Below are 22080 nucleotides of genomic sequence, written 5' to 3' on the forward strand. Positions count from 1 at the left end.
TTACATTGCTTTTCATGTTCCTGATAGTGAAGATTTAGCACAGGATGAAGTGCTTACTGTTCTTGAATGGGCGTCTAAACAGTCTCAATTGATTCAAATTGAAAGGGTGGAGAATCTTTTACAAGAATCTAAAGGTAGGTTGGAGCTCTTTACATCAGTTCTGTTAAAGTTGATATCCCATTTCCGGTTCCGGAAACATAACCAAATGTTATTAGTGATTCTGATGTTCAACTTGATGGTGATGATACAGTTATGCTGAATGGTGAAGAGAGTACTTAAAATTTTGCTATTTCTGTTGCCATTCCAGTGAGAAAAGGTGTGTGGGGTAGAGCAGTTCCAGAATTTTGCTATTTCTATTGCCAATGACGGTCCTAATTCCTAATTCCTTATTATTTTGACCTTTTTAGCCTTGTTTCTTTGTTTGTTTTTGACTTCTCACTGCTTTCTTTAAACTTTTTGGTCATCATTAAATATTACACATCTCACCCCGGATCTTACGGGTTACATTACTGAGGGACAGATATACATTGATCGACAGCTCCATAACAGACAGGTCAGATTCTAAACTTAACTTTCTATTCCTGCACTTGATTTTTAAGATTAAAATTTACTTGTTTGTAACTTGTATGATGAAAATCTGTAGATTTACCCACCCATCAATGTGCTTCCATCCCTGTCTCGATTGATGAAGGTAAGGTCAAATTTTTTCTTCATATATGATGTTATGCTCTTAATTAAGAATTTAATTTATAGTATACAAGAGGATTCTATTAAATTAAGTTCATTCTTTCCAACGAGCTCCTGTCCTTAACCAGCTTAACCCTAATCTGCAAAATCCCGGTTAGCAATTCGGGCAGCATTCTGCTAGTGGGTCCCGTGCTTCTTCCCCACCACGTAAAGAATCCGCATAAATGGAATCTCCTACAAAATCTAATGATAATTCTAAAACAACATTGGTTGGAAATGGAAATGGAAATGGAAATGGAAAAGGAAAAGGCAGTCTTCAGACAACGGGTATGAGCTCATTTTCATTATGCGTTATTTGATTTGAAAAAAAAAGCAAATAAATTGTGTATTAGATATTATACTGCATCAATAACCCTTTTGCACTTGGTCAAAAAGTAAATCATCTAAAAAAAATCTCGACTTTTATTTTAGAAACTCAATCCCTCTGTGATATAAATTCTTAATTATGTGTATTTAAATACTTCGCTCTGCAAGTGAGTTTATACCGATCTTCAAAGTTCAATCTCATACACGATATGATAGATATATAATGAAATATGTGTAATTGAGTTTTCTTGAGTCTATTAGATATTCTCCTGACTTGTTTGATTACTTTATTTGCTAGTCTTTTTCCTTACTTGTTGTATTACTTTATTCTTTTGCTATTAATTACATTAATTTGATTGATTTTCAGGGGCAATTAAGTCAAAAGCCACCTCGACAGATATTAAATATGAGATATCATCAAATGGGCAGTATGGTCAACTTGGACATGGAACTGACAATGAGGTATATTCAGTAACATGATTGCTAAATTTCCTTCTTTCTTTTCCCAAATATAAGCAAGATCCTTTTGGGTATTATTCCACTCGAGTTTAGAAAAAAATCACTTTTGAGTTTTTGCAAAAATAGAGCCTTTTTAGTTATGCGTTGACCCATAACATCTAATATTAAATTACCTTTTTGGATTCCCTAAAATTAATAATGGTCCTATTTGATTTCATTTTGTTCTTATTTGCAGTAAAATACTAAAGATAGCTTTGTGAGGCTTGCTTATGAGGCTCAACCTCACCCCAAAGCAATCTCTGCTTTTGCTGGTGAAACTATAGTTAAAGTTGCTTGTGGATCAAACCATACAGGTTAATTTATAATTTTTATGTATCTTTATATAAACAAACACATTTTGGTGCCTTATGTTTTAAAATATTTCTTTCAATTAATATATTCCTAATTTGGTTGTGGTGTTTAGTTGTTATGGACTCAAATGGCCATGTGTACACGTAAGTTATCCATCACTATCTTTGTTAAATACTTTTTAAAGAATTTCATCATTGTTTTGTTAAGTCTCTTCTTTTACTAAAAACTTTCTCTACAAACATTGTAGGTGGGGCTTTGGAGGATATGGAAGGTCAGTAGATCTTACATTTGTTCAGAAGTAAAATGGAAAAGGAAAAATAAGAGGAACATTTGTGAAAAGTTACTACTTAATAATGGTTTCTATAGTTATACTTATATTGTTGTTGATTGATGGTGTTTATATTTATAGGCTTGGACATAAAGAACAAAAGGATGAGTGGAGTCCTAGGCATCTTGACTTTTTCACAAAGAACAATGTTGTACCTTCTAATGCAGTGGTTTTTGTTGGATCTGTCAACTGTGCTGTTACAGCTGGCATGTCTTTTTCTTCCTTTGAATAAATTTTAATTGTTTTGTTGCTAAAATATAATAACTTATCTTTTTCATCATTGGAAATATTTGTGTTCAGGTTGAGGGCAGATAACACATGCATAAGTTGGGGCCATGCTTAGTCTGGTAAACTTGGATATGGGCCTAACCAGCAGAAGTATGTCATTGTTACTCTTACTAATCTTCTACTTTTTTACCTTTTTACTGTGGTTGTCTTCTTCTAATGGTTGCATTGTTATGAGTTGCAGATCTTCTTCAATCCTTAAAAAGGTAGAGTCCATTGAAGGCATTCATGTTATCAGTTTGGTTTTTTATTTTTGTGTGTGCCTAATTAATGTTTTATTATGTTACTTGTTTCTAAACTTTTCTTAATGTTGTTACAATCTAGCGGACAAAAGTTGCAGTTTTTGTCCCACACAAAAGACATAAATGCCCTCATCCTTATTATTGGAAAATGGAAATAACATGCCTGATAATTTTTTTTTATTATTTAAAATCTTTGGTACTAAGTAAACATATAATTTTTCCTAATTTCAACTTGTGTTAGTCCTGCTGATATAAATGCTGAGGAGACTCTCAACACTTTAAAGTATGCAAACAGGACTCAAAATATACAAAATAAGTCTGTGGTAAGTTTGAGTTATATGCTAGAAATAACAACATGCTTTCATTTATTTGCTTATTATAGAAAAAATATTAAAGTGAGATGCTATAATACACAAATAAATCATTACTTTTTTAAACAATGTAATAGGTGAATAGGGATCTGGTGTCTAGTGAAATGTTAAAGATGCGTCAACAACTAGAATGCTTGCAAGCAGAACTTTGTGCTCGTGGTGGAGGTTCTACTGTTGAATTACAGGTATAATTTATAATATGAATATCATATTTATTTTATATAATAAACCTTTATTCTTTAATTTCTTATAAATTTGTTGTGTCGCATAAACTTTAATTTAATAGGTGATTGCACATCGCTTTCGATTTTTCAATTTGGGATTCATATCCCTCTGTCGTTGCTGTTCATGTATAAGCTACATTTCCTTCTATAGAACTTTTTAAACAATTTTTATAAGGCACAAATATACAATCTTATAACTTTCTACTTTATATAATGTTTAATCATTTGTTTTTTTTAGTCAACTGTTAACTTATAAGTAATTGGAGGTACGGAAAAATTATAACCACGGATGATTTGTAAATTATCAAATTTTGATTTATTAATACACAGGTAAATGAGGTGAAAGGAGAGGATGTTATTTGTTTGATAAAGAATTTTGCTACTCTATCTGGTTCGTTATTCACCTTGCATGTATCCCAAATATGTATTGAGCTGCCAACTCTCACTGATAAAGATAAGGAGGTGAAGTTTCTCTTTTGTGATTCCATTAGATGTTTCTTATCATATACTCATTTAAGTTGTAAGTTTTATGGAAAATTGTAGGTTAATTAGCACATGGGGAGTGCGTAACAAGATTTTTGCAAAGATAGAAAATTTTGAGGTCGGATGCCCACATTTTTCAAGTTGTATGTAATCAAATTGTTTCTTATGTCACATTGGGGAGATTACTTTAATGTCACATTGAAATTTCATCAAATAGTATAGCGATAAATAGAAGAAATAGCAATGTACTTTCATCTATTATTTGTATGACATTAAATTTTATGCAATGTATTTTATTTTTTTGTATATTGTATTTTATTTTTTATTACGAGACATTAAATACAAATTTAATTGGAAAATTAGTAAATTAATAAATAATATTTTTTTTAAACATTTAAAATTATGATACGCAAAAATGTGTGTCATCTTCATTTATGACATGGCCTTTTCTTGACAGGGGTTTTCTTGATACACATTGTGTGTCATTAACACGCGCGTCGTAAGGTTACGACACACGAATGCATGTCGTCTTCCTTTATGACAGGGCCTTCCTTGATACGCATTGTGTGTCGTAAACGCGTGTCGTAAATGAGCGTCATCTATAGACGACGCTCAAAAGCGCGTCGTCTCTCTTTATGATAGGGTCTTCCTTGACGCGCATTTGCGCGTCGTCTGAGCCTTTTACGACGCGCAATGAGCGTCCTAAAAGGCTGTTTTTCTAGTAGTGTTGGCAGCGGTAGTATTCACATTAAAGATATGAAGGCATTATCTTTATGGTACAAAGTGCAAACTCTTCACTGATCATAGAAGTCTACAGCATCTCTTTGATCAAAAGGAATTGAATATGGGTCAGAAGCGGGATACTTAACCACCCTGGTAAAGAATATGTCGTAGATGATGCTCTAAGTCGAAAGGTAAACCTAGAAAGGAAGAGGCCAAGAGTGTTAAGAATAGAAGATGTCTCAAAAATTGTGGGAAAGCATTAAGAAAGCTCACGGAGAAGCTTTGGAGAAAAAATGACCGAAAGGAAGAACGTTTAGGCAAAACGTTGGTATTCGGTACAAATAGTCAAGGGATGAAGGTATTCCAAGATAGGATTTGGGTACCTAAGATGGGAGGAATGAGAGATCTTCTAATGGAAGAAGCTCACAAGACCATGTCCTCGTTTTATCCCGACAACACTTAGATGTATAGGGATCTGAAACCTTACTATTGGTGGTCGACGATAAAGCTCGATGTTACAAAGTATGTGGCAGATTGTGTAACATGTGCAAGAGTTAAATCACAACATCAGTAACTGTATGGGAGTTTAGAACCTTTACCTATACCCATGGGTAAATAGGAAGATATCGCCATGAATTTTGTGACTAAACTACCCAGAACGAAGAACCATTATTCTAACACTTTCAACATCGTAAATAACATTACAATCCTAATTCACCATGATAATCTTTTCTATAATGACATAATATATTATTGTTTTATTATTATATATTTAACGATAAACCAAGTGTGTGCCATAGTTATGATGCATATACTGTTAAAGAAATTGACATTTGGAAAAAGTTAATGATGGTAAAAATTGTGTATTCATGAAGCACATTGGTTGTTCACGACATAAAAATGTTATTGATTTCTCTAAAAACTTTGTGAACCAAGCAACACACATCGAAAATATCATAGTGAAGCAAAATGAAGCGCAAATACTGAAGAACCGTTTACGATTAAAAGTTTCAATTGGCATAGTTGGTTGGTGACATTAACTTGTGCTTTACGTGGACAAGATGAAACTCCTAAATCCAAAATGGAGGTAATTTTCTTGAAGTACTAAAATTTCTAGCATCTTATAATGATGAAGTTACAAATGTTATATTAAAGAAAACTCCTTATAATTCAAAGTACACTTATTAAGATATTCAAAAAATATTTTTAGTATTATTGCAAATAAAGTTTGAAAGCATATTCGTAGTGAAGTGGGGATCCATACTTTTGTGTCATGGTTGATGAGTCGCTAGATGAGTCTACAAAAGAGCAAATGGTCATAGTTTTGAGATTTGTTGACGAAGAAAGAGATCATAGGGGAAATGTTCTTGGATTTGGTTCATGTTAAGGACTCCTTATCATTTACCTTAAAAACAAATATGTAGAGACAACTTTTGCACTATCAGTGTCACACACCCAAACCGGGACGGCGGAAACGTTCGGGGGCGGAGGAGTTCATGTACAGTATCACAACAATGCATAATAGTAATCAAAGTACAACAACAACCATTGTATTTAGAGAGTTATACGTTTTACATCTGTGTTCAAAACATAGTATTCATGACACCAAAAGTATAAGTTTAAAAGACATGAGTTTATGGAGCTTTGTCTTCTCAAAAGATGTGGTGTACCTGTCTACTGATTTCCTGAGAATACAAGTAGTTTTGAAAAGTTGTAAACAATTAAGTTGTTGGGTTCATAAGCATGTTTGTAATTAAAATCTGTTTTCTTGTACGTTGATAAAGTAAACATGTTTTTCCCATAAAATCCTATACTTTTTGCTGTGCTATACAGTAAGTGTGAAAGTTTCTGTGTTTTGAAGTAGTAAAATATAGTTTAGTTCACATAAAACCATGAAAAGTACGTTTTCCCTATACTGAAATAGTATTATGTACTTATATTTGTAAAAGACTGTGTTATAGATTTATAAAAATAAAACTATGTGAAGTTTTACTTATTCACACACTAATCATTTTGTTCAATATCAAAGTGTGAGTTATTGTAACCATACTAGATGACCTATGATCGCCTAAACACGACGTTCTTCAGGTGTCACAATTGGTAGGACATTTGTCACCCCATCCATGCCTGCCTAACTGTAGCTAGCAATTTAGGTGTGAGATTGTCAGTCCCATATAGATCTATATATAAGTGTCGTGCTCTCCCTCCAGGAGACTCAGGTTATGATTTCAGGACTTAGAGGTACTTAGAAAAGTACACGAAGGTTGTCTCACAAATGCTATATTGATGATTATGTATATAATATTGAAAAGTTACTTTGTAATAATTACACTGTAAGTGTCATAAACTATATAAAACATAGCAAAATAAATGAGAGTGATCATAGCAAAATAAAATAAGATCAACTTGTTTTTTTGTGGTTTTGAAGATAAGGGCAATTTGGTCTTTTTTTAATTGTTTTTCGGTATTAATGATTTTAATATAGAAAAATGATTACGAAATACTTAAAAAAACAAATTTGGGAGTATATGATATTTTAAATGATTAAGAAAGATAAATTTGATATTTTGATTATAGATTGAACTATTATGATATTTTAATGTTTAATAAAAAGACAAGAATATACACGAAATTCACCATTTATTTATTATATTTGTTAGGTTAATTTAATTCTTGAATTTATCGTACTTTTTATTTGTAAATCTTTATTTATTTCACTATCAAAATTAGAATCGCATTTTCTTTTCTAAATATTGGATTCTAAAAGGAAAACCAAGCGAGCAATTGGGCTATATGGCCTGGTCTTCATTATTCAATCCCCACCAAAACCCTAATTTCACCTCTTATTTATATATATATATCTCTCTCTCTCTAACCTATCAACATATCTATCTTTTCACAACGCCGACTTCGTTCTTCGTATCAGGTATAAACTTCTTCATGTTTTAGTATCATCATTCATAAATCATATAAGCCATCAACGATAAATTCCTTCTGTTAACTCGATATCAGATGGAAATCATATAGATGCAAAAACAATTCTTTAGATCAGAGCCTCATGGACATGCAGGTTCCTTCTAAATCAGTGGATTTTTGCGTTTTCTCGTAGGTTCTACAATTTCTTTCTGATTTTTTCTCACTATATATTCTTCGAATCTTGCTCAATGATGATTCAGTTTGCTTTAACCACACCGAAGAGAAACCAATGTGTTCGAACATACCTGGATTTCGTTTAAGAGTTCTTATTCCATTTGATAAGTAATTTGAAAGTGGAATCCGTATAACTCTTGAATCAAATCCACTTAGCGTTCAGATTCATTGAGATTCTCATGTCGAAAACACTGGCCTTTGTCTGAGAGCAATTTTAAATCCATCAAACTGTTTTTTTAATAAATTTTTGCCATTGATGATAACACTGAAGGCTTGTTTCTCAGAGACATTCGCAGTGGCCGCCTAAGATCTTTCGCCTTTCGCCGGGCTTGAGAGATTGTGCTGTTTTATCCTTCCTTGGATGTCTGAGGCATTCTTGTTTTATTGTTTTTCTTACAAATTCTATTTTATTATTTAAAAAACATTATGTTATTTTTTATTGCAAAATGTTTTGTATGTTCCTAAAATTATATTATTTTAAATCAAAATAAATGTTGATGATGATAATCCGAAGGCTTGTTTCTCAAGACATTCGCAGTGGCCGACTAAGAACTTTCGCCTTCGCCAGGCTTGAGAGTTAATGCTGCTTTTTTCCTTCCTTGGATGTCTGAAACTAATTTACATATGTTTTTAAGCTTTTTATATTCATTTAGTTGTATTTATGTTAAATTAACTTCCTTGGATTTAATAGTTTATCTTAATTTTGATATTTAGGTTTTTCGGTTTAAACAGATATCAAATATCTGTAAGTAAATAAGACAATAGTTTACGAGATATGGCGTATTTTGCACACATTATATATTTAAAGCAATCATATTTTAAGTTAATTTCGATTAACTCTGTTTCTAGTTAATATTTTGTGTTTTGTACTGTTTGTTTTATTTTATTTATTTTCAAAAATTTTGTGGGAATTTTGTTAAAAATTTAATGTGACTACGTTAATATCTCTAAATACTGTATGAACACTGCCACATAATTTGTTTCGACTGTAATAGTTCTAAAGTATTTTAGACGAAAATAGTTGTAGTTGATAAATGAAAGATTAGCAATTGTTAGGAGAGTTTTTAAGTATTTTGAGAGGTTAAAAAAGTGAAGATGATATTCTTTGATTGGGTAACAATTGTAAATGTTTGTATTCAGAAAAAACAAATACTTTAAGTTATTAAAAAATCCGACGACTATATTTCTTGAAAATGGAGAGGGAAGCTTCAAGAATGCGCCGAAAATGCTATGAATTATGGACATTTATGCTGTTTCTTTCTTCATTTTCAAGAAATATAGCTGTTAGTTTTTTAAAAAATATTCGTTCTTTTTACTATACAAGTTAATAACATTTACAGTAAGTTAGTCACAAATCAATCGTCTTTTTAAATTAAATATCTCTCAAAATGTCTTCCAACACTTCCTTGAAATATAGTTGATGTTTTGGTTGTCATAATAAAATTTCTATTTGATATGGAAATAGCTTGGCCCATTACTCAAAATTTTGAGTTGTAGTAAATTTTGCTAATATGACTCAGTTTTTCAGTGACATTTTTCGTCAAGAAGTGCCTAAAGTTTTAGAATTAGTGTTGGCTGAAAGGTGGAGATGATTTTAACTATGGTTAAAAGCATGTTTTTTACCGGTGGTATAATTTTAGCTTGTATGATATGGTATTTTGTATATTTACAACGAACTTTATAAGAATAATATTGTGTTGTGCAAGTAGCCCTTAAAAAGCAATTTAGTCGGATCTAATGGAATATGAATTTAGATTTTAGTTCCTATAAGTTTTTCTTGGTTATAAATTAATATGCTTTAATAATCCATTGTGCATTGAGATAATTTAAAAAAATTACTTATTATTGTAAAAATATTTTAGAATTTTGAATTCATAAGAAAGTAAAAATATATTGAATTATGATAATAGTTTTTTTTTTTAAATTTAAATTAAAAAATAATTTAAGTAAATAAAATATATTAATATACTTAAAATTTGAAATTAAAAGGTTAATTTTTTAATGAAATTGAAATTTATTTATTATTATATTTATTGTAATTATTAAAATATTATTAATAAAATAAAAAAACTCAAAGAATAAAAATTAATTTAAAATAAATATAAACTAAATGATATATGACAATTTGAATGAGAATGTAATAAAAAATAATATCATTTCATTTTAAACCTTGATTGCAAAAGTGTATCGACTGCTTGACAATTTTACCTTGACAATGTTAGTTCCTCTTTTGGAAAATAAATACAAGTCTTTCAAATACTAATTATTTTATAATTGTTTATTTTGGGTATATAATTAGTTCTTTTCATTCTTAAAATAAAATAATGCAACCGTAATACACCAAAGAGCCCCAACTGTCATGGTGAATATCCTCTCGTGTACATTCTCCAAAATAATAATATTCATTCTCTTCCCCTTTGGACATAAATACGACTATTTCCTCAACAGTGAGCACTTTTAATCGAACCACAAACATTCATGTTACATGCCCAAACAACTACAACGTTAGAGCTGGCTTCCCCGTTAATCAACATTTTTAACTACATTAACAAATCATACATGGTAACCAGACTTTTTGCATATTTGATTACTAGTGTTTTGGCCTAACTAGCTATATTCTTATGAATATGTAAGCACACAATGGCGGATGGCGATGTTTTCCTTCAATTGTCACATTCCGTTCATGAGTGTAATCTCTATAGTTACGAGGTCTTTTAATCGACCGTAACAGCCTAGAGAGCCATAGAATTCTCTAAAACTCTAGTATCTTGAAACCTGAACACATCGTTGCTTTTGTACTATAACTTACTTTTAGTGGTATATTTGTTTTTGCCACTATAAGTTCAAATAAATACATGACATTTATAGATATCATATTTTATATTTGGTTTTAATTTTAATAAAATATGAAAATAAAATAATTCTTTGCAGTAACTTGAATAAGTAAAATAGGGCAAACATGAATTAAAAAAATGATTATGTATTGAGAGAATCATCCCCAGTAATTAAAAATATCTCATCCTTTATTTCCGACGAGAAAATATTTTCCGACATATTTCCCGAGGAATTGTCAGGAGACCCTTCCGAGCGTCAGGTCGAATTCTGAATCGATCTTGTACCTGGAGCCACTCCAATCACCAGATCACCCTACAGGTTAGCTCCTGCCGAGATGCAAGAGTTATCTAGTCAACTAGGCGAACTTCTCGACAAATGATTCATCAAGCCAAGCTTTTCACCTTGGGAGCTCTAGTCCTGTTCATCAAAAAGAAAGGCGGATCTTTCAGGATGTTCATTGACTATCGAGAGTTAAACAAGCTCACCGTCAAGAATCGATACCCACTCCCTCGAATCGATGATCTATTCAATCAGCTCCAAGGAGCTAGCTACTTCTCCAAGATATATCTGAGGTCCGGTTACCACCAACTAAGGGTCCGAGAGGAGGATATCCCAAAGATTGCTTTCCGAACCCGTTATGGGCATTTCGATTTCGTAGTCATGCCTTTTGGTCTCTCCAATGCACCCGCAGACTTCATGGACCTGATGAACCGAGTCTATCGGTCGTTTCTCGATAACTTTGTAATTGTTTTCATCGATGATATACTCGTTTACTCTAAGAGTAAGGAAGAGCACAACCAGCACTTACGACAGGTTTTGGAAACATTGAGAGCAGAGAAGCTTTACGCGAAGTTCTCCAAATGCGAGTTCTGGATTCGTAGAGTGGAATATTTGGGGCATGTAGTCAGTAAAGAGGGGATACATGTGGACTCTACCAAAATCAAGGCTATTGAGGGATGGACGACCCCAAGAACCCCAACCGAAATCAGACAATTTCTAGGCCTTGCTGGTTATTACCGAAGGTTCATCCAAAAACTTTCCAAAATCACCAAACCTCTCACCACTCTCACCCAGAAGGGCGTACCTTTCCAATGGAATGACAAACAAGAAGCTGTTTTCCAAACCCTGAAACAAGCCCTCTGCAATGCTCCAGTGCTGTCTTTACCAGAAGGAACGGAAGACTTTGTAGTATACTGCGATGCTTCAAATCAATGGTTAGGTTGTGTGCTTATGCAGCGCGGAAAGGTGATAGCTTATGCATCTAGGCAACTAAAGACCCATGAAGTAAACTACACCACCCACGATCTCGAACTGAGAGCTGTGGTCTTCGCATTAAAAATTTGGAGGCATTACCTATATGGTACAAGGTGCACCATTTTCATCGACCATAAGAGCCTCCTGCACATTCTGAATCAGAAAGAATTAAACATGAGACAACGGAGATAGGTCGAACTACTAAACGACTATTAGTGCGAAATCAAGTACCACCCAGGCAAAGCAAATGTGGTAGCCGATGCCTTAAGTCACAAGGAATACTCAAGTCGCCGAGTGAAGACGCTGGCAATGACCATCCGTTCCCATCTATCCTCACAAATCAAAGAAACTCAGCAGGAAGCCTTGAAACCAGAGAATGTCGCCAGTGAGGCATTGTGCGAAATGGAGAAAATTTTGACGGTCAAAGAAGACGGAGCCTATTATCTTATGGACCGAATCTAGACACCAATGTTTAGTGGATTCCGGGACATGATAATGCACGAGGCTCACAAAACAAGGTACTCTGTCCATCCGGGATCCGATAAAATGTACTTGGATATCAAACAACATTATTGGTGGCTGAATATGAAAGCAGAGATTGCCACTTACGTTGGTAAGTGTCTCACTTGTGCCAAAGTTAAAGTGGAGTATCAGAAGACCTCGGGTCTACTTCAACAACCCGAAATACCCGAGTGGAAATGGGAAAGGATCGCAATGGATTTTATAACCAAATTACCTTAGACGGCAGGTGGTCTGGATGCTATTTGGGTGATCGTTGACCGATTAACAAAATCCGCCCATTTCATGCCAATAAAGGAGACGTATAAGATGGAAAGGCTAACGCGAATATACTTGAAAGAGGTAGTGAGACTTCATGGAGTCCCCATATCTATTATCTCGGATTGGGATAGTAGATTCACCACTCGTTTTTGGCAGTCGCTCCAGAAAGAATTGGGAACCCAACTGGATATGAGCACTGCCTACCACGCTCAGACCGATGGCCAAAGCAAACGAACTATTCAGACTCTAGAAGACATGCTCCGGGCATGTGTAATAGATTTTGGCAAAGCCTGGGATACCCACCTGCCTCTAGTTGAATTTTTATATAACAACAACTATCATACGAGCATAAGGGTTGCTCCCTTTGAGGCTTTGTATGGCCGGAATTGCAAATTGCCCTTCTGTTGGGCTGAAGTGGGTGACACACAGCTAGTAAAAGGGCAATCGCAAAACAACACTCTCACGGGACCCGAAATCATACAAGAAACTACGGAGAAAATAATCCAAATCAAAGCCCGAATCCAAGCATCACGTGACCGACAAAGGATCTACGCTGACAAACGATGAAAACCTATGGAATTCCAAGTCGAAGATCGAGTGCTATTAAAGGTCTCTCCCTGGAAAGAGATGATCCGTTTCAGGAAACGAGGAAAGTTAAACCCGCAGTATTTGAGATTCTTGCCTGAATTGGTCCGGTGGCCTATAAGCTACAACTGCCTTCGGAGCTCAGCAACGTACATCTTGTGTTCCACATATCCAATTTGAAAAAGTGCTTATCAGATGAAACCCTTGTTATTCCTCTAGAAGAGATCGAGATAAACGAGAACCTCCTGTTCGTCGAAGAACCCATCGAGATAATGGATAGGGAAGTGACGCGCACGAAACAAAGTCGCATTCCGATTGTGGAGGTTCGATGGAACGCTAAGCGTGGACCGGGATTCACTTTGGAACACGAAGACCAGATGAAGCAGAACTACCCTCACTTATTCTCGCGTCCATGATCCTACCTTTCAGAAGAATTTCGTAACGAAATTCCCTCTAACGGGGGGATGATGTCACAACTAGCATTTTTAGCTAGGAAATTATGTTTCTCATGTAAGCATCAACTATTGTAAGGCTTGTATCAACGCATTAAAGTTTACATTATGATACCTTATGAACCCTGTATTGTTATAATACAAAACATTCAAATCTCTCTATGTATCTCCCTTAGTCGAAAACAACACAAAATGAAAGGAGAAAACTTGAAGGAGCAAACCTGGTTCGAAATCCTTAAGAAGCTTCGGACCTCCTAAAGGAACCGAGCATTTTCGCACATAGGAGCCTCTTGACTCCAGAATACCCTTTCATCCGGACCATTTTGCATCCGGAAGCCTTTGAGTTGCTCCGGACAATCTTGCTTCGAAACTTTCCATTTTGGTCCGGAATGGGAAGAACAGTTTCGGATCTCCTCAAGAACCGGGAAATCTTGTTCCGGAAACGTCTGGATTCGGAACATTCTATTATGCCCGGAAGAACTCGCCTCACACAGGAAGGACCAGCTACCGGGCAGTTTCGCACCAGACTCCTTCGCACTTCGGAAGAGACACTCTGGAATTGAGTAAGCGGCTTCAGAACTTGCCTTTGACGCCAAATTTTTTTTTGCTAAATAACTCTGGAACCTCCCTAGGTACTTCGGACCCTCGCAGATTCCGGACCTTACTCCGGATTTTTGCCCATTTCGGAACTCTTCTTCACTTTAAGGTATTTTGACGTCGGGAATCCCACCAAACTCATATTTTTCATAACTTAGACCCCCCAAAACCTCTATTCTATGCTAAATTTGAGTATTTAAAAACATATTTACATAAACTAATAATTAATATCTATAAAAGTATTTTATTAAATCATAAAGTGATAATGGGTTTGACTTTATGATGGGATGTAATTCCCATTTCCCATGCAATTCATAGTAACTCATGAATTACCCACCAAATATCAATGCTTTAACCTCCAAATTACCAAGCAAGCACCAACTCATTTCACCCTTCCATCTTAGACACATCCACTTTAAAACTGTAACATCCCAAAAATACAAGCCAAAAATTTCGGTTTTAACTCATTAATAAAACCATAATTATCTTTCAACATATAAAAATCATAAATGGTGTATCTCAAGAATAACATAACATCTGTCAAATATATCAGAGTATAAACATCCCAGGCTGAACAAATGGTGTGTGCACTGCAATCTTCCCGAGCTCCTCTGTTGAAAACTGAGTACCTGAAACCAAAACTGAAAACTCTGTAAACACGAAGCTTAGTGAGTCTCCCCAAACTACCACATACCATACACATAATCACATAACTTGGGCCTAGCCCACTGCATCGGGCCCTGCCCGGCATCAGACCGTAATCCGGTACACATATAAACATATCCACAATGCATATAACATAAACACATAACATAAATATAACTCTGGGACTACTCCCAACTGCATCGGGATGAATCCCAACATCGGCTTACCCGACATCGGACTCCTGCCTGACATCGGGCTCACCCCGACATCCGACCGCATTGGGCATCAGGCTCACCCCGGCATCGAACTTACCCCAGCACATACACAACACAACATATATCACATAACATAATCACATAATCTGCATCGGGCTTGCCCCGACATCGGACCGAAGCCCGGAACATATAACATATAACATATAAACTAGCATACATCGGGCTTGCCCCGGAACACATAACACATGGCATAATAACTAACATACATCGGGCTTGCGCGGCATCGGGCTTACCCTGGAACACATAACACACAACATGTAAATTAACATACATCGGGCTTGCCCCGACATCGGACCGAAGTCCGAAACACATAGCACATATCATATAACCTGCAGGATTCACAAAGACATCATACATACTTAACTACTTCTCGGGACCGCCCCGACATCGAACTGAAGTCCGGAAACATATAGACGGCGTCAGGCTTACCCTGGCATCAGGATTACCCCGACATACTACAACTACTTAAATGGGTCGTCATTGTGGCCTTAGACTTATTCCTATTGAAAGAGGACTCACCTCACACTGCTGAAGTACCGCTGACAAAACCATAGCTGCTGGATGACAGATTCCCAGTCTGTCAATATCAAAATAATACCCAATTAATAATTGGGTTCCAACTCATAACCATAAGTCCATGCTTGGGGTAAAAGAATATTTTACCCCTATCTTAGCTTGACTCAATCCCAAGGCCCAATTTAAAGGCCCAAAAGTATAATAATGAACCAAGGCCCAACTATGGCCCATCTATGTCCCAATTTTCATAATTGGGCCCAAGTCTCTAAATGGTCTTGATCAAAGGCCCAATCATTCATTCTTGGTCCAACACTTGACATTCTCATAGTCCAACATCTCATAATCATCGAGGCCCAGACTATGGCCCATCTATGGTCCAATTTTCCAAATTGGGCCCAAACTCCTTACATGGGCCTTACCCTAAGTCCATTAGATTATTCTAATCCATTTGCTTGGTTTTAAATGGTCCAAGTTAATCCTAATCACCAAAGCCCAATAGGAAGACCCAACTCAAAGTCCAAGTGAAATTAGGGTTTCACCTAAAATGACAATTAGGGGTAAGTGTTTCTAACTTAACCCATTATGGACTTAATCCATTAAGTCATTTACTCTACTAGATAAGTGATATGTGATAATTGGGCTTAATACACAATCCAATCCCAATGGCTCAAAAGTGGGTCCAAATAAGTCCAAGGCCTAAATACTCACAATTAGGGTTTTCCACCCAAACATGGACCAATAGGCCCAAAACTAATCTATAAGCCCATTAGGGTTCGCTAGTGGGCCACTACCCACTACCACCTCGGGTAGTGGTGGTCAATGGCGGCACGTGGCGGCGGCTACCACCTTACGGTGGTGGTTATGGTTCTTTTCATTATATTTCTACTAATTACAATTACAAGTTTTTAATCCACAAATAAACACACACACACACACACAACCACTCTAGTGGTGGCCGGCGGCGGTACAAGGCTGCAGCCACCCCCTCACAGTGGTGGTGGTGGCTTTTCCCATGAACTCCAGCTAGACAAAACACACACACACACATACTTCAGATTGCATACAACACTCCAGCCACCCACCTGGTGGCTCAAGGGGACAACAACGACGATTTTTGGGATGGCAGCCACCACCTCACGGTGGTGGCGGTGGTTTTTGTTGATTCCTAGACAAGCAGTAACACACCCACTCGACTCTGTTTGCAAGACGCACCCAGCCACCCACCTGGTGGCGTTTGGCAATGGCAACATCAACTCCAGGGGCTCATCGGCGGCACAACGGTGGCTAACAGCGGCGTTGCAACAATGAACTAGAGAGAAGAATGGATGAGGAGGATGAGCGGAGACCACCTTGGAACGAAGCAATGCCCACAACAAGAAGTGGAGGAAGGAGATGACGGTTCAATAGCGAAGGAGCGGCGGCAGGAGGCTCGGCAGCATAGCGGTGGATGGTCTCAGAAGAGGGAAACACCACGGTAACCTCGACAGCGGCCTCAGGACTGTCATCGGAGTCAGTGGAGATCCTACTATGGCCTCACGGAGGCAGTTGTTGGGACGAGGGGGGATAAGGTGAGGGTGGCGGCTGCATAGGGTTTGGTCGGTGGTGAAGTTTTATACCCGACTCCACTAAAAGTTTGCCATAATGTCAAGATCAATCCTCCCCTTCTTTTTTTCTTTCAAACCAAGGCCATAATTTACCATTCCCACCCTTGACCATGGAATTTCTTTCATATCTAGTCCCATAGTTACAATTCAGCCCCTCCTTACAAATTATTCTTCAAATAAAGTCCATATGTTACCTTTTAAACCCTGGCTTTCAAAACTCTTTACAATGGAGTCCAGAATTACCATTTAGCCCTTGCTTCTCATAATCTATCCATTTTAAGTCCCGATAATTTACCACGTGGTCCTTACCTTCATAAATACTTACAAGACTAATCTGGAACTGACACTTTTAATCCCCGACTTCTAAAATCGTAACAATTAGCCCTTCGAGACCATCCTTGATATATAATTATTTATTTTAGGGATACCATTCGTTCATAAATTTCATCTATTTAATTATTTAATAAATAGGGTGTTACAACTCTCCCCTACTTAAATTAGATTTCGTCATCGAAATCATTCCTTACCATTCCTTATGCGCCAAACTACTCAAGTAACATGGTCACCAGCCTGAGCACACCCTAGCCTTCCCAGAGTAGTTTTGACCAATCTTCGCAAGACCTAAAATCCTCATACGAACGAATTTCTCGCAATAAGATCACATCTACATCATATGAATTGTACTGTCTCGAGATGGTCTGAATCCCTGACAGACCACTCTTACCGATTCATTATTGCCGAATCCATTCCATTTGTCTCTCAGCTGCCAACTCATCTCCTGATAACTCAAGGCTCCCATTAGAAAAACATAATCACATATCCACTTATCCCTGTGATTCACTTATACTTGGCCAAAACTCAGATAATCCTGCTATAAGTGACGTGGGATATCCCAAGCTATCTGTGACTCTAACCATACATGAAATCCCAAAATACCATTATTGCTTGAGACACTGAACTGTCTGAAGCATTGAAATTCCTTAAACATTGAACTGTCTAAAGCAGTATGCTGCGCCCTGACTGCCTCTCAGATCTACCAAGACCTCCTTGGTCTCAAATTGTTCATCTGTCATCTGAAATACCGGGTTCCAACCCGGTTGTGGAGCCAAAGGGCTCCCTACTTAGTCGCTTCACACAACTCCTAAACGAAATCCTTCTCTGGAACCAGCTGCTACTAGTTATCTTGTCACTGTGGCCCTAGTGGCCTTCTGATCTAACTGATCGATTCCATACGTCGGATCCTGACGTCACCAAACCCAAGGCTAAAAGTGATTGCAACATGATCATTGGTAGGGGTGTTCGCGGTGTGGTTTGGAGTTGAAACCACAAACTGCACCGCACATGCGGTTTGAGTTTTTTTGGAAACCACAAACCGCACCACAAAAGCTCTAAACCGCCTTATGCGGTGCGGTTTCATGCGGACGGTTTGGGCGGTTTATGTGCGGTTTGATAAATTGTTTCAATTTATAACTTTGGTTGTTATTAATTAGATTTAACACTTTCAAAATTTATTAATTATATTGCATACCATTTAAAAGGCATAGATATTGCAAACAAAAAAACCACATAATGTTTTGCTAAGTTGTTATGACTTATGAAATTTGATATTATAGTCTTTTAAGTCTTTAATTACCATATTTAACCATCGTGATATGGAATAAAATTATTGGACAGTATGAAGTATTTGGTGCTTGGAAACTTTGATATATATATATATATATATATATATATATATATATATATATATATATATATATATATATATATATATATACGACGTCGTGCGGTTTGAACCGTGGTTTGGTAACCATAAACCGCAAACCACACCGCATAATGCGGTTTGACAAAATTACGAACCGCAAACCGCACCGTGAAATTCTAAACCGCATTATGCGGTACGGTTTGGTGCAGTGTGGGCGGTTTGTGCGGTTTATACGGTTTTTTGCACACCCCTAATCATTGGTAGCCTTATACCATGAAGGACCTTAAGCAGTCCACTGCTTCCTTGCTCTCTTAGCTGTAGTGGCACTTCTACAGTCTTATCACTGGCTTAACCAGGAATTCGTCTCGGTAATTCCGAAATCCAATCCATGGATTTCCATATCCTCACTGTTACACCCGAACTGGTGGGTGCTACAGTTCTTTCCGTGTCTTAACAACACACTCACGTTATCTACCAACCTAGTGAATGCTACGGCTACACCCACAGACTTACAACACTCTACCACTATTTGGCTGCTAGTGAATGCTACGACTACTACCGCAGACTTATAACACTCTAATACTATCTGGCTACTAGTGAATGCTACAGCTACACCCGTAGACTTACAACACTTTAACACTATCTGGCTGCTAGTGAATGCTACAACTATCTGGCTGCTAGTGAATGCTACAGCTACACCCGCAGACTTACAACACTCTCCATACTGGATTGACACGCTCTTGACCCGCACTCAATCGAACTCATGTCCTGACTGGAATCCCCAACTTGGTTCCCTAAGGCTTGTTGGCAAACATTACGGGAACACGGTCTCCTTATTGGCAAGTTTTTTCGAACTTCCATCTCACACTATCCTCAAACCATACAGCCGCTTGGGCTGTCTTCCTTCCTGACAAGGATGCGAAAATCATCCCAGTTTCAAAACTGCTCCTACTTCTGAATCCTTGGATGACTCTCCCCCACTTTGATTCAACTAACGTCTTACAACACACAATACTAGAAGGATTCTCAATCCTTCTTACCATTCTATGCCCAATCTGCTAAAAACCACGCTTACCATAGCTAGTGTTTCAATACTAGCCAGTCCAAAAGATCACACCACCTCCAAGAACCCGAATAAATCTCCGGTAATAACCCGCTAGACCCAGGAAGCTCTGAATCTCAATTGGAGACCTCGGAATCTCCCACTGCATCACGACCTTTATCTTCGCCGGATCAACTAGAATACCCTTCTGATTAACAAGGTGCCCACGAAATTTCACCTCGCACAACCAGAGCTCACATTTTGAGTACCTTGAAAGAAGTCTCTCCCTCCTCAAAGTCTCTAGCACCTCCCTCAGGTGCTTCTCGTGTTGCTCCTCAGTCTTGGAATAAACCAAGATGACAATGTACTCTCCCAATCCCGCGATTTGGGATATGATCTTTCGTTATCCGCTAATAATCCTCGGTATGCAATTGACATATGACATTTCTTGGAAGTATAATTCAAACACAAACATAGGATAACCCAGAGTCACACTTACTCAAACCCCTGGAACGAAAGACTCTATCGTGCAGTTTCCCGCATGTGCTGTACTGAATCTAACCCTGCTGGTCTCTCAACAACTTATCCAAAATCTAGGGTCTCCTCCTAAGACCCTTCAATATAAGCAACTGATCTGGATCTCTCTTACCGATGTGCTCCAAGTCCATATCCCGTTCTCAAGCTCTAGAAGTCATATCATTCAGGGTCTTACACCCCGAGATACTCACGGTCTCCCTGCTACCATTCTACAGTATGTTCTGATAACTTACCTTTTTCATTTCCCCATCTGTTGCATACCCTGGTACCATATAAGCTCTTTCCCGAGGCTTGGAAGTGATCTCTTCCACAGTATCAGTCGTCTGGTGGAGATCTAACAACTCTTGTGCCAACTATTGCGCCTCAATCGCCTGGGTACACTCCGCCCAAAATCTGGTCTAAAAGTCATCCAATGACATAGCATAAACTGCTTCATCACTCCACTCACTACCAACCTCTTCCTATCAATCTCGTGGTCTGTCCCTCAGGAGACAGGAAGTAAGTCAGATCTTGTCTCCTTTCGAGACAACGTCTGGTACGAAAAGTGTTGGCGACATCTGCCAACCATCTGCTGCTAACAATGGGGTCCCTAATCCAGATGACAATCTGAAGCTTCACGAACTCTGAATTCCCAAAACATCAACGTACGGGTCCTTGTCATGACTGCAATCTCAGTGCAGAATGTACTCGGCCTCTCATCACAATCTCTATAATGCCCTCCTTGATCATACTGAGGATCACAGGAGTCTGGTCAATGATACTGCACGTAACCTCAGATGGAATGAACTCCCCATCTGATCATCGAGCTGCCCGACTACAGAGTCTGAGCCTGATCCCTCGTCGACACCAGAACTGCCATCTGGTCTACCTCTAAGCGTCACTATACATTGGAAATATACCATCACGATCATCATAATACTCATCGTACTCGAGGGATCTCACACACTACAAGTTCCATGGTCTTATCTCGACCTTCCTTGATTCGAGTATGGATCCTCTGCTTTCAGTAGTACGCGCCCGTACTACCTTCCACATCTATCCGTACTTTCCTCAAGAACTGCCTTGACCCCACCAAGTACCTTCTACTACTACTATTCTCTGCTACTCTCATCCTAGGCTTGCCCTAAGGTAATCATCAACCCACTCTCCACCATCAGCTACATAAGAAGTCCCTACTTTCTTCCCCTAACTAGCTCGTGAATACTATTACATATTACTCAGACTAGATAGTTCTTCGAATGAGAGATCCTAACCTACAACGTTTAGACTCAAACAAGAGCTGCGAAATAGAGCTAGACCTAACCTTCTGAAATTAATTAGTGATATGAACATATTTAGTTATAAAATGCATGCATTATCTTAATACTTTATGTTATTTTTATATCATTTTATGGATAAAAGGTACTTAATTAGCTTAATATTTCAATTTCAGCAATAAAATACATGCTCGAAAGGAAAAAGAAGCGGAATTGGCGATTGAAAGCTTGGATCTTGAATTTTGAAGAAAGAAGGATGTTGTTGGACAGCTTGACCCATCGTCAGTGTTTTGGCTATATATCATGAACCGTAACTCCGATTGACGAGATT

The 22080-nt window shown here is 37.3% G+C and overlaps 2 long non-coding RNA genes and 2 other non-coding genes across 4 annotated transcripts; all 4 read left to right on the forward strand.

Annotated features, from left to right (window-relative positions):
• The first annotated feature begins 1981 nt into the window (after positions 1 to 1981).
• Positions 1982 to 2358, forward strand: LOC145090524 (uncharacterized). The gene is made up of 3 exons (XR_013701626.1): positions 1982 to 2006; positions 2111 to 2134; positions 2273 to 2358. It is a non-coding gene; the product is annotated as an uncharacterized LOC145090524 (long non-coding RNA).
• Positions 2359 to 7321: 4963 nt separating this feature from the next.
• LOC145087115 (uncharacterized) lies at positions 7322 to 9392 on the forward strand. The gene is made up of 2 exons (XR_013700730.1): positions 7322 to 7445; positions 7532 to 9392. It is a non-coding gene; the product is annotated as an uncharacterized LOC145087115 (long non-coding RNA).
• Positions 7918 to 8042, forward strand: LOC145091049 (small nucleolar RNA SNORD14). Its single transcript, XR_013701939.1, has one exon. It is a non-coding gene; the product is annotated as a small nucleolar RNA SNORD14 (small nucleolar RNA).
• LOC145091051 (small nucleolar RNA SNORD14) lies at positions 8162 to 8284 on the forward strand. The gene has a single exon (XR_013701941.1). It is a non-coding gene; the product is annotated as a small nucleolar RNA SNORD14 (small nucleolar RNA).
• Positions 9393 to 22080: the final 12688 nt, after the last annotated feature.

This window comes from Lactuca serriola, chromosome 2 (genome assembly GCF_051521515.1).
Source record: "Lactuca serriola cultivar US96UC23 chromosome 2, Lser_US96UC23_V15, whole genome shotgun sequence".
NCBI lineage: Eukaryota > Viridiplantae > Streptophyta > Magnoliopsida > Asterales > Asteraceae > Lactuca > Lactuca serriola.